The 10,167-nt window shown below is 36.9% G+C and overlaps 1 pseudogene across 2 annotated transcripts; it reads left to right on the forward strand.

The window, feature by feature from the left end:
- The first annotated feature begins 1,993 nt into the window (after nt 1-1,993).
- On the forward strand, nt 1,994-7,640 carry LOC132173648 (putative disease resistance RPP13-like protein 1 pseudogene; annotated as a pseudogene). 2 transcript variants are annotated; one of them, XR_015911628.1, is made up of 6 exons: nt 1,994-5,877; nt 6,041-6,118; nt 6,263-6,327; nt 6,846-7,110; nt 7,196-7,340; nt 7,553-7,640. The product of XR_015911628.1 is annotated as a putative disease resistance RPP13-like protein 1 pseudogene, transcript variant X2 (transcript). The 2 variants fall into 2 exon arrangements; XR_009439331.2 differs by having other exon boundaries at nt 6,044-6,118.
- Nucleotides 7,641-10,167: the final 2,527 nt, after the last annotated feature.

Genomic DNA, 10,167 nt, shown 5'->3' on the forward strand with positions numbered 1-10,167 from the left:
CGGTAGACAGTCGGTTAAACGATTAACGATTAATCTGTACACTCCTAGTTATTAACATTAAACTCAAACGGTTTGACATTTTATGCCCATTACACCCTCACTCAACCCAGTTGAAATTCCAAAATTGTTCAAAAACTACAACACCCACCCCCAGCCCAAAACGACACTGTTTTGGGCATTAAAATTATTTTTTTTGTTTCTTAAAAAAAAAAACAAAGGCAAAATATTAAAAAAAAAAAAAAATAAAATAAAAAAAATTGGCCACCCCTTGGCCAAAATGGGGTGGCCGGACCAACCCATCCCCATGGCCAAGGGGTGGTCCGGCCACCCCCAAAAGGCCAAAAAAAAAAAAAAAAGGAATGCGTTTTGGGCTTTTGGCCAAGGGCTTGAGGGTGGTTTCGGCCACTCCCATACCGATTGTATGGGGTGGCTCGATTTTTCTTTTTTTTTTTTTTTTTTTTTTTTTTTTAATTCTTCTAATATTTTGCCTTTTCTTTTTCATTTTTTTTTAAGAAAAAAAAATATAATTTTAACGCTCAAAATTGTGTTGTTTTGGGCTGGGTAGGTGTTGAAGTTTGGAGCCCAAAATGATATAGTTTTAATGTGAGGGTATAATGGGCATACAAAGTCAAACTGTTTGAGTTTAACGTTAAAAACTAACAGAGAGGTCCAAAGTGATAAAAATTAAAAGTTCAGAGGTCCAAAATAATAGAAATTGAAAGTTCAGGGGTCCAAAGTGAGAGATTTGAAAGTTCAAGGGATGTTTGTCAAATCGGTTGGAAGTTTAGAAAGCCAAATTGAAGTTTTCCCAAATTTTTTTAAAGAAGAAAGAAAAAAAAAAAAAGAAAAAAATTTAAAATTTAAATTAGTTACATGTTACTGTTCACATGTCACTAATTCACTAATTTAATTTTAAAATTTTCGTTGAGTTCTTTTAAAGAAGAAAGGAAATTTTTTTTTTTTAAAAAAAAATTCAATTAGTGACACGTCACTAATTAAATATTAAAGAAGAAATGAAGAAAAATAAAATAAAATTCAATTCACACGTCACTAATTAGTGATGTGTCAATGTTCACACGTCACTAATTGAATTTTAAATAAGAAAAAAAAAAATCAATTCATGCGTCACTAATTAGTGATGTGTCAATGTTTACAGTCACTTCACTTTTTTTTTGTTTGAAAATAACATCACACGTTATTAATTGAATTTTAAAGAAGAAATAAAAAAACAAAAAAAAAGTAATGTATCACTGTTTACACGTTACTAATTAGATATTAACATGTTATCATTTGATGACATTTTGAAAATCAAGGTACTCTAAACACGTCACAAAATCTTGAATTTTTTTGTAACAAGGAGTGTGTGCGTGGGGAGGGTGAAGTAAAATCGCACATTGGCAAAAAAAAAATTTTTGGATTAAAAAATTCAAAAAAAAAAAATTTCTGCACAGCGTGCTAAGCACGCGGTGTACTCTCAATCACGTCCCGCGTGGGGAAGGCGAGGGAAGAAGAAAAGAAAAACAAAAGAAAGAAAGAAAGAAAGGGAGTGGGATAATGGGAGACAAAGAAAATAAATAAAATAAAATAAAAAGAGTGAGTGGGAGGCATGAGTGGTGGGAAAAGAGAAAGAAAGATCCTCAACCCACTGATTGAGAATTTGATGGTGAAAGGTCGGTCGTCCACTTGGTTCAGATCACGTGGGCTTTTCTGATCACCTTCCAAGTTCTCCTTTTTCCAATAAAGGAGATGGTGGCGTTAAAACATCATCAGTTTTCCTGCTTTCCGTTTTCTTTGATCACGTGGTGTGGAGTCCACCACATTCAATTGACCAACGGAATCCAAAGCTGCCGCAAGTGCCTCTCATCATTCAAACTTCATCATGAGCCGTGTGGGTCCATCACTGCCATTGGCTGATTCCTGTATGCTTTCTTTTGGTTTACAAAGCAACACATATTATACCTTTTATTATCTCTTTTTTTGCTTCGCTGTTTCTTGCAATCATCTTCCTCCATTTCCTTCATTTTCTTTCGTTTCTTTCATTGCAATCTCTTTTTGCTCTCCCGTTTGCTACACTCATCTTCCTTCATTTCCTTGAATTTGCAAAGAAGAAAACATGGCTGAGGTTGCAGGCATACTTCTCTCTCCCTTTCTCCAAGCCTTTTTTGAGCGAATGGCATCCCGCGAGTTTGCTGACATCTTTCAAGGAAGAAAACTCAATGAACGTCTCTTACACAAGTTGAAGATAGCATTGCTGTCCGTGAATGCACTGGTTGAAGACGCGGAGGAAAAACAGCTTACGAAGCCTGCTGTGAAAGAGTGGCTGGAGGAGTCGAAAGATGCTGTCTATGAGGCTGAAGACGTCTTGGATGAGATAGCCACTGAAGCCTTGAAACGTAAGTTGGATGCTGAATTTCAAACCACTTCAAGTAAGCTACGTAAATCCATCTCTACTTTCCTTGGTCATTTTGTCAAGGTCATAGAGCCAAAGATAGCAGAGCTACTTGGCAAACTAGAATATCTAGCAAAGCAAAAAGATGTTCTAGGTCTAAAAGAAGGTGTTGGAGGAGAATCATCAAAAAGATTCCCCACGACTTCTTTGGTAGAAGAATCTGGTATTTTTGGTAGGGATGGTGATAAGGAAAAAATAATAAGCTTGTTGCTCTCTGACCATGCAACTGGCAATGAAAATCTGTGCGTTATTCCCATAGTGGGCATGGGGGGAATTGGCAAGACCACCCTTGCCCAGCTTGTATACAAGGACAAGAGGGTGAATGAGCATTTTGACTTTATGGCATGGGTATGTGTTTCGGATGAGTTTGACGTGTTCAAGGTAACTAAAACAGTTCTAGAGGCAGTGACTTCATCGACTTGTGATATGAAGGATCTAAATCTACTTCAAGTTACACTACAGGATAAGTTGATGGGGAAGAAATTCATACTTATTTTAGATGACGTATGGAATGAGAATCATGCTAATTGGGAGATCTTAAGTAGTCCATTTAGATCTGGAGCACGAGGAAGTACAGTCATTGTAACAACACGCAATGATAATGTTGCCTCAATCATGCGTGCTATTTCAACTGATCGTCTAAAGCCATTATTGGAAGACGATTGTTGGTTACTATTTGAAAAACATGCATTCCACGATGGCAACTTCGATGCACGTTCACAGCTAGAAGTAATAGGTAGGCAAATTGTGAAAAAGTGTGAAGGTCTACCTTTAGCAGCCAAGGCAATTGGGAGTCTCCTGCGATCTAAACTAAGTGTTGATGAGTGGGAGAAAATATTGGATAGCGAAGTATGGGATTCACCAATTGGCAAAGAAAATATTCTTCCAGCTCTAAGATTAAGTTACAAATATCTTCCATCACATCTAAAAAAATGTTTTGCTTACTGTTCAATATTTCCCAAAGATTATGTTTTAAAAAAAGATGAAGTAGTCTTATTATGGATGGCAGAAGGTTTCTTAAAAGAAACTATAAACAAGAAAATGGAAGAGGTTGGCGAAGATTACTTCCTTGACTTGGCATCAAGGTCATTGTTGGAACAATCAAGTGACAATAAATTAGGTTTTGTAATGCATGATCTCGTCAACGACTTGGCCAAATTCGTATCTGGGAAATTTACCTTTAGATTGCATATTGACCCTTCTCCTGAAACTATGAATGAGACTCGCCATTTGTCGCATTGGAGAGGAAGATATGATAACTTTAAGAAGTTTGAGGTTCTTTGTGAGGCAACTCGATTGCATACATTCTTAACATTGGAGTTGTCACCAAACCATAGTTACTTTTTCTTAAGTAAAAGAGTACCACTTGATTTATTGCCAAAACTAAGATGCTTGCGGGTGCTTTCTCTATCCCATTACCGAAATATGATTGAGTTGCCTGAATCAATTGGCAAAATCAAGCATTTACGCTACTTGAACATTTCTTTCACTGCAATTAATAGGTTACCCAATTCCATATGTAAGTTGTGCAATTTGCAAACATTGAACTTATCATTTTGTTGTCGTATTGCTGTATTACCAAGAGATATGTGGAAACTCACTAACTTACGTCATCTTGATATTGTCGGAACTGCCATAAAGGAGATGCCAATGCAGCTGAGTAGACTAAAATGTTTACAGACTTTAAGTAAATTTATCATCAACAAACATAGTGGGGCATGCATTGAAGAGTTGGGGAAACTTACAAATCTTCGAGGAAAGTTATCTATTTCAGAGCTTCAAAGCGTCGTATCTCCTATGGATGCTTTGAAAGCATGCTTGAAAGATAGGAAGTACCTTGAGAAGTTGGTGTTGAAATGGAATGGATTGGGTACTAATATTTCAGAATGTCAAAGATCTGTACTTGACAATCTTCGGCCCCATAGTAACTTGAATAGTCTCACTATCAACGGCTATGGCGATAAAAGTCTTCCAGATTGGGTTGGGCATCATTCATTCTCTAATATAGTGTCCCTTCACCTAAACAATTGTAAACATTGTACCAACTTGCCACCACTTGGGCAGCTACCCTCTTTGCAGAACCTCTATGTTGATGGGTTTGAAGGAGTTGTTAAAGTGGATTATGAGTTTTATGGCGGTGATTCTTCATCAATTAAGCCATTTCGAGCGTTAAAAGTTTTAAGGTTCAAAAAAATGTTGAAGTGGGAGGAATGGTCTTCTTTCGGGGTCGAAAACGAAGGTGAAGCTTTCCCTCAACTTGAAGAGCTTTATGTTGGTGATTGCCCTAAATTAACAGGAGGGTTGCCCGTCCATCTTCCTTCTTTAACCGAACTTAAGATTGAAGGTTGTCCGCAGGTAGTAGTTTCACTCCCAAAGGCTACTGCTTTACACGAATTGGAGCTAAGCTTTTGTAATGAGGTTCTGTTAAAAGAATTGCCAACTAAATTGGAAAGGCTCGTAATTACAGGATTTCAACTCGAGTCCCTCCCCAATGGAATGGTGGCCTCCAACAACTGTCTTCAACGGTTAGAAATCAGTTCTTGTATGAAGTTAGAGCTCCCAACACACTTAAACTTTTCATCCCTTGAAATTTTGAACTTGAGATATTGTGATTCCCTCAAGTCATTTCCGTTAGATTTCTTTCCAAGGCTTTCTCATATAACAATATGGAGCGGCAAGAATATGGAATCTTTGACAGATTCAGAACAACATGGACGTGATTTGGTGACCTTGGAAATTACCATCCTCTGTTGCCCTAATTTTGTATCTTTTCCGAAAGGAGGAATCCGTGCCCCACAACTTTTACTTTTTTATGTCGCTGATTGTCCAAATCTGAGGTCATTGCCAGAGAAGATGCATACACTCCTGCCTTCTCTTTCGCTTTTTCATATAAGCGATTGTCCAAGAGTTGAGTCGTTTCCCGAAGGAGGCTTTCCTTCCAACCTGAAGAATATTTCAGTCGAGAATTGTGAAAAACTCTTTGCCGGTCGGATGGGATGGAATTTGCAAAAACTCCCATCTCTTAGAAATTTGAAAATCCGCGACAAATCTGAAGATGTGGTGTCCTTTCCAGACCCAGGGTTGCTGCCTTCTTGTCTGACTTCTCTTACTATCTCTGAATTTCCAAATATGAAATCTTTGGACAAGAGAGGGCTTCAACACCTCACCTCTCTTCAACAATTGAGTCTCTGGTACTGCCCTAAGCTCGAGCACGTGCCAAAAGAAGGGTTGCCAACCTCCCTTTCTATAATAGAGATCGATGGATGCCCTTTGTTGAGGAAACGGTGGCAAAGCAAGAAAGGAAAAGAACGGCGAAACATTCCTGACGTGGATCACATATTGATTGATTCAGAAGAATTAATTGAATGAGCCAAAAGCCTCGGGAGAGTCCCATTTCCTGACCTCGAAGGCGGCAACAACATATTCAGGTAATTGCACTTTTCGATAAGCTAATTATAAATATGATCCTCTCCCTTCTCGTAATGACTTTCCCATATTCTTTATAAATATTTTCTTTGTCTGAAAAATTTTGTTTCATTTTATCACTATCTATCTGTTTCATGGATTTTTTTTTTTTTTTTAATAAACTAGCAGGAGATCAAAGAGCTTGGGTCACAATTACAAGAAGCAAATATAATCTATGATCCTGCGAGGCATGAACGCTTGAAGGTTAGCTAATTAATCCATTTTCTAAATATTTGGTTCATTTGTTTTTCTAACGTTTTCTCTCTTACAATTCTATCTTTGTTTCATCTCTGTCTAATTGTTTTCTGTTTTGATTGGTTAATTGTATGGAAAATATTTAATTGACAGAATACAGGAGATGGAAGAGCTTGGTTATGAATACACAAAGCAGAGGCTAGCTTGCACATACACGTGTATGGATTTTCTCTGTTTTAATCTACAATTTATGCATTGTTATTTATTTTTTGATTCAGACATCTCAGTTATTGAACTTGTTATGTGGTGTTAAATCAAGATCATGGGAAATTTTGGAACATCTAGATTTCCTGAAGTGTAGGCTTTGAATTACCAATCAATACCTTTTTTTTCCGATAGCTGCTATGTGGGAAGGAAAAGGAAATCATTGGAAGCAGAGGATTTTTTTTGTGGCTAATGCATGGTTTAAGATGGATGACATCTTAAATATAATGATATATCAGAAAATTTCTTAGGAAACTAGATACTTGCTCTTCTATTTAGTTCAAAAATTATCCAACAAACGTGTTGTGGTATTATAAAAAGAAAGAAGATAAAGAGGTTGTCTCTTTTTGCTTAAGCTAGGTGCTACATGTTCATAATTTTGTCTTTTCTATATTCATATCTTTGACAGAAGATATGTATGATGGTTCATTTTATTACTGACACTTTTTTTTTTTTTTAATATCATTGACAGAAAAGATTCATTTTGATGAATGGGTTTTTGAGTTGAATAAAAAAATGGAAGCCTCCTTTAATGATGATTGCAATGAAAATCTGATCTCGCTTGTCAGCTAGGGACCTTTTGAGATTCAAGTGCGTCTCCAAGATGTGGAAGCTTACCCTATATCAGAATCATCCTCCTTGCATAATATTCACCATCAAGCTCATGAGGCATCTCAGCCCTCCTTGTTCAGCAAAGGAGTAATGATAGTGGAATGCAATGTTTCTTTTTTGAAATTGTACGTGCAAAGACAACTGGCATAATGGCTTTATATAGAGTCGTTTGTGTTATAAATCGTCAAAGTAACACAAACTCTGTCACAGGTACCCGAAGATCTGAATATCTTCATGTGCAATCCAAATACCTGGCAATGGATGCTGCTGAGGTCTACTAATTGTTGTTGGTGACATCTTTGGATTGGCATTCTGGCCATTTGTTTCTTTGTCAAAGATGGCCCCATGTTTTAAGGTGGTGAACATTCAACATTCAAACTTTGACCAAAATTCTCATTGGAGACATGAAAATAGAAAACTTCCCTTGAAGCTTACGAAGATCATGAGGGATTTTGTTGGTATTTTCGACATGTCATATTTTTTTATTTGTTGGTATTCTCATAGGGTTGCTACCTTCTGGTCTAACTCATCTTCTTGTCCTTGGATTTTCAAATATGAAATCTTTAGATAAGAAAGGTCTTCAACGCCTCCGATCTCTTGAAGAATTGTGGATCAAAGACTGTCCTAAGCACAAGTACATGCCAGAAGAGGGGTTGCCTACGTCCCATTCTATTATAGGGATCGACATATGCCCTTTGTTGATGAAGCAATGGCGCAAAGTAAGAAAGGAAAAGAACGGCGAAAGATTCCTGACGTCGGTCACATTTTGTTGATTCTAAAGAGAGGAGCAGGTATATCAGAAGCTTATTCTGAGAAACAAGTTCAATTGAATCCAAGGTTTAAAAAGTTATGATTATGTAAAAATCCTTTACATCCCTGTAGCGTCTGGATAGTTTGGCATCAAATTGTTGTAGCTCAAATGGTATTACAACTCATGCTTCTTCTTGATTAATATTCATTGCCTTTCAATTTCCTTCTGTTTTTTCTTTTTGCTTTTGCTTTTGTGTGTTTATTTTGATATTCAATCACTATTACGTATTTCTTTTCTTGTCAGGAACTTTGTGTTAGTATTTTTGTTGGCTAAATCCGGTGACCAAAATGTACATCTCTCCGTATTTGAAATGCCAAAAGTCATCTCCATGCATGACCGTCCAGACAGGAAGCAAGGCCGTCTGGACGCTAAGAGGTTCTTCTGCAATCTGTCCGGACCTGCTTTCCAGAGAGGTTCGTCCGCAATTCCATCTACATGCCATCCGGACGCTCCTAGAAATCTGTTTTTCCCGAGAGCCTCTTCTGGAGTCTCGTCCGCAAGCTGCCGCACCAGAAAACTAGGGTTTATTGGGTTTATCTTATTTCCGTCTGGACATGCGTATCACCCGTCCAGATGCCCTGCACAGTTTAAGTTCAATACACTTAAATTTTGTGGGTTTAAGGCTAGAGTTTTGAAGCCTATATATATTCCTCTCTATAGAACTGCAGGGGTACGAATTCTGCCCTAGAGTTCGTGAGAGGTTGAGCTAAGAGAGATTTTATGTATGTGAACTAGAGAGCGTTTCTCTTAGAGTGATTGTTAGATTGAAATAGTTCTTTGATAAACTACAGTTGAGAAGTCTATCAGCAGGGTTCGATAAAAGAGAATCACATGAAGAAGATTGTGAGGTAGGAGACAAGTTAGAGGCTTATCGATCTTACAGAGTTAAGGATTTGCAAAGAATTGTAAGTATCCCCGTGTCTGTAATCTCTAAAATATTTTCTTAATGGTGATTTTCTGGGTTTGGCTGCCTCGGAGAGGTTTTACTTTTAGAAAGGTTTCTAAAAGGTTTCCTCTTCGTCATCAAAATATCTGTGTTTGTTTAATTTACTGCTTTACTTATTTTGGTGATTGATTGCGTATTGTTGCATATTTTTAATTCCGCATTTTCTATGATTAACACCTATTCACCCCCCTCTAGATGTGTTTGGAGTTTGTTATATTACTTTCACTTTGTAATTAGGGAAGGGAGAATAGTGTATTTGTAAGATGAATCTAATACAGACTTTTACTTTGAAATTAAGCTGGTACTTTTATGCAAAACTTGCTTGAAAATCAGTTTTGCTTGGCCATAATTCAAGAAAAAAAAAAAAACTGCTTATTTTGCTTGAAAACAACTATAAATTATAACGAGAACTTTGGCATTCTTTTTTTTTTTTTTGTTCCCAAAAACAAATGGTATATTGCAAAGGCTACCATATGAAAACATAGGAAATAAGATGAGGCAAAACTAGTTTGGAGAAAGCCTGATCATTGTATGAGTGGATGCTTGGCTGCATCCTTTGTCATCCTTTTTAGATTTTATAGATCAGATGAAATTCACTAGTAATTTATCTGTGAGCCTTTTGTACATGCCCATTGTGCTTATATAATCTTGGCTGTTTATGTTCATCTCTTTCCAGATCGTTTGGAGTTTTTAGTAAAAATTTCTTGAATCAGCCGTGGATTGGAGTTGGCAGATTGTTGATTTGTTGTATTTATTGCTTATTGTTGTGGATTTTGAGGAAAGTTTTCAGCTCTTTCTTAGCCCTTGAGCAACTGTGCTGGACTATAGAGAACAATATGTCAATATCATAGAGTAGTTGCCTATATATGCTATTGCTCAAAGGACTACAGAATATTACATGATGATGGATTCTAATAACGTATATATGAGATGAAATGATGTTGAAGCAATAAATGAATCTAATTTGATCCTGTTTGGTCAAATAATAGTACCCCATTTGATTATTAAGCGTACACTTGGAGGAGCCTTTAAATTTTGCTTTGGCAATCAAGAATCCCATCACATATCCAAAGGAGACATTAATCATTAAGGGAGGTGGTTTAGTGGCTTTGAAGCAATTTTCATGTTGGTAGGTAAATATTAGGGCATGAGTTTAATTCTCGTAATGAGATTTCTCATGCCTGATTAATGTAAACCACAATGAGTCACACTGATGTTATAATAAGGCTGAGTTAAGCTATATATAGTTCAATTAGACTTGAAGGAGCGCTCATGGTTCTGACTGTTTAGGCCTCTCATATTTTTTGGTTTTCAACGGGTAGGTATAATAGGGCTGTTAAGTGAGCAAAGCATCTCGCGAGCAAGCTTGGCTCGTGCTTGACTCGAATATTAAATGAAGCACTTCATGAATACAAATCCTAACTC

The sequence above is a fragment of the Corylus avellana genome, chromosome 3 (genome assembly GCF_965113065.1).
Source record: "Corylus avellana chromosome 3, dhCorAvel1.hap1.2, whole genome shotgun sequence".
Classification (NCBI taxonomy): domain Eukaryota; kingdom Viridiplantae; phylum Streptophyta; class Magnoliopsida; order Fagales; family Betulaceae; genus Corylus; species Corylus avellana.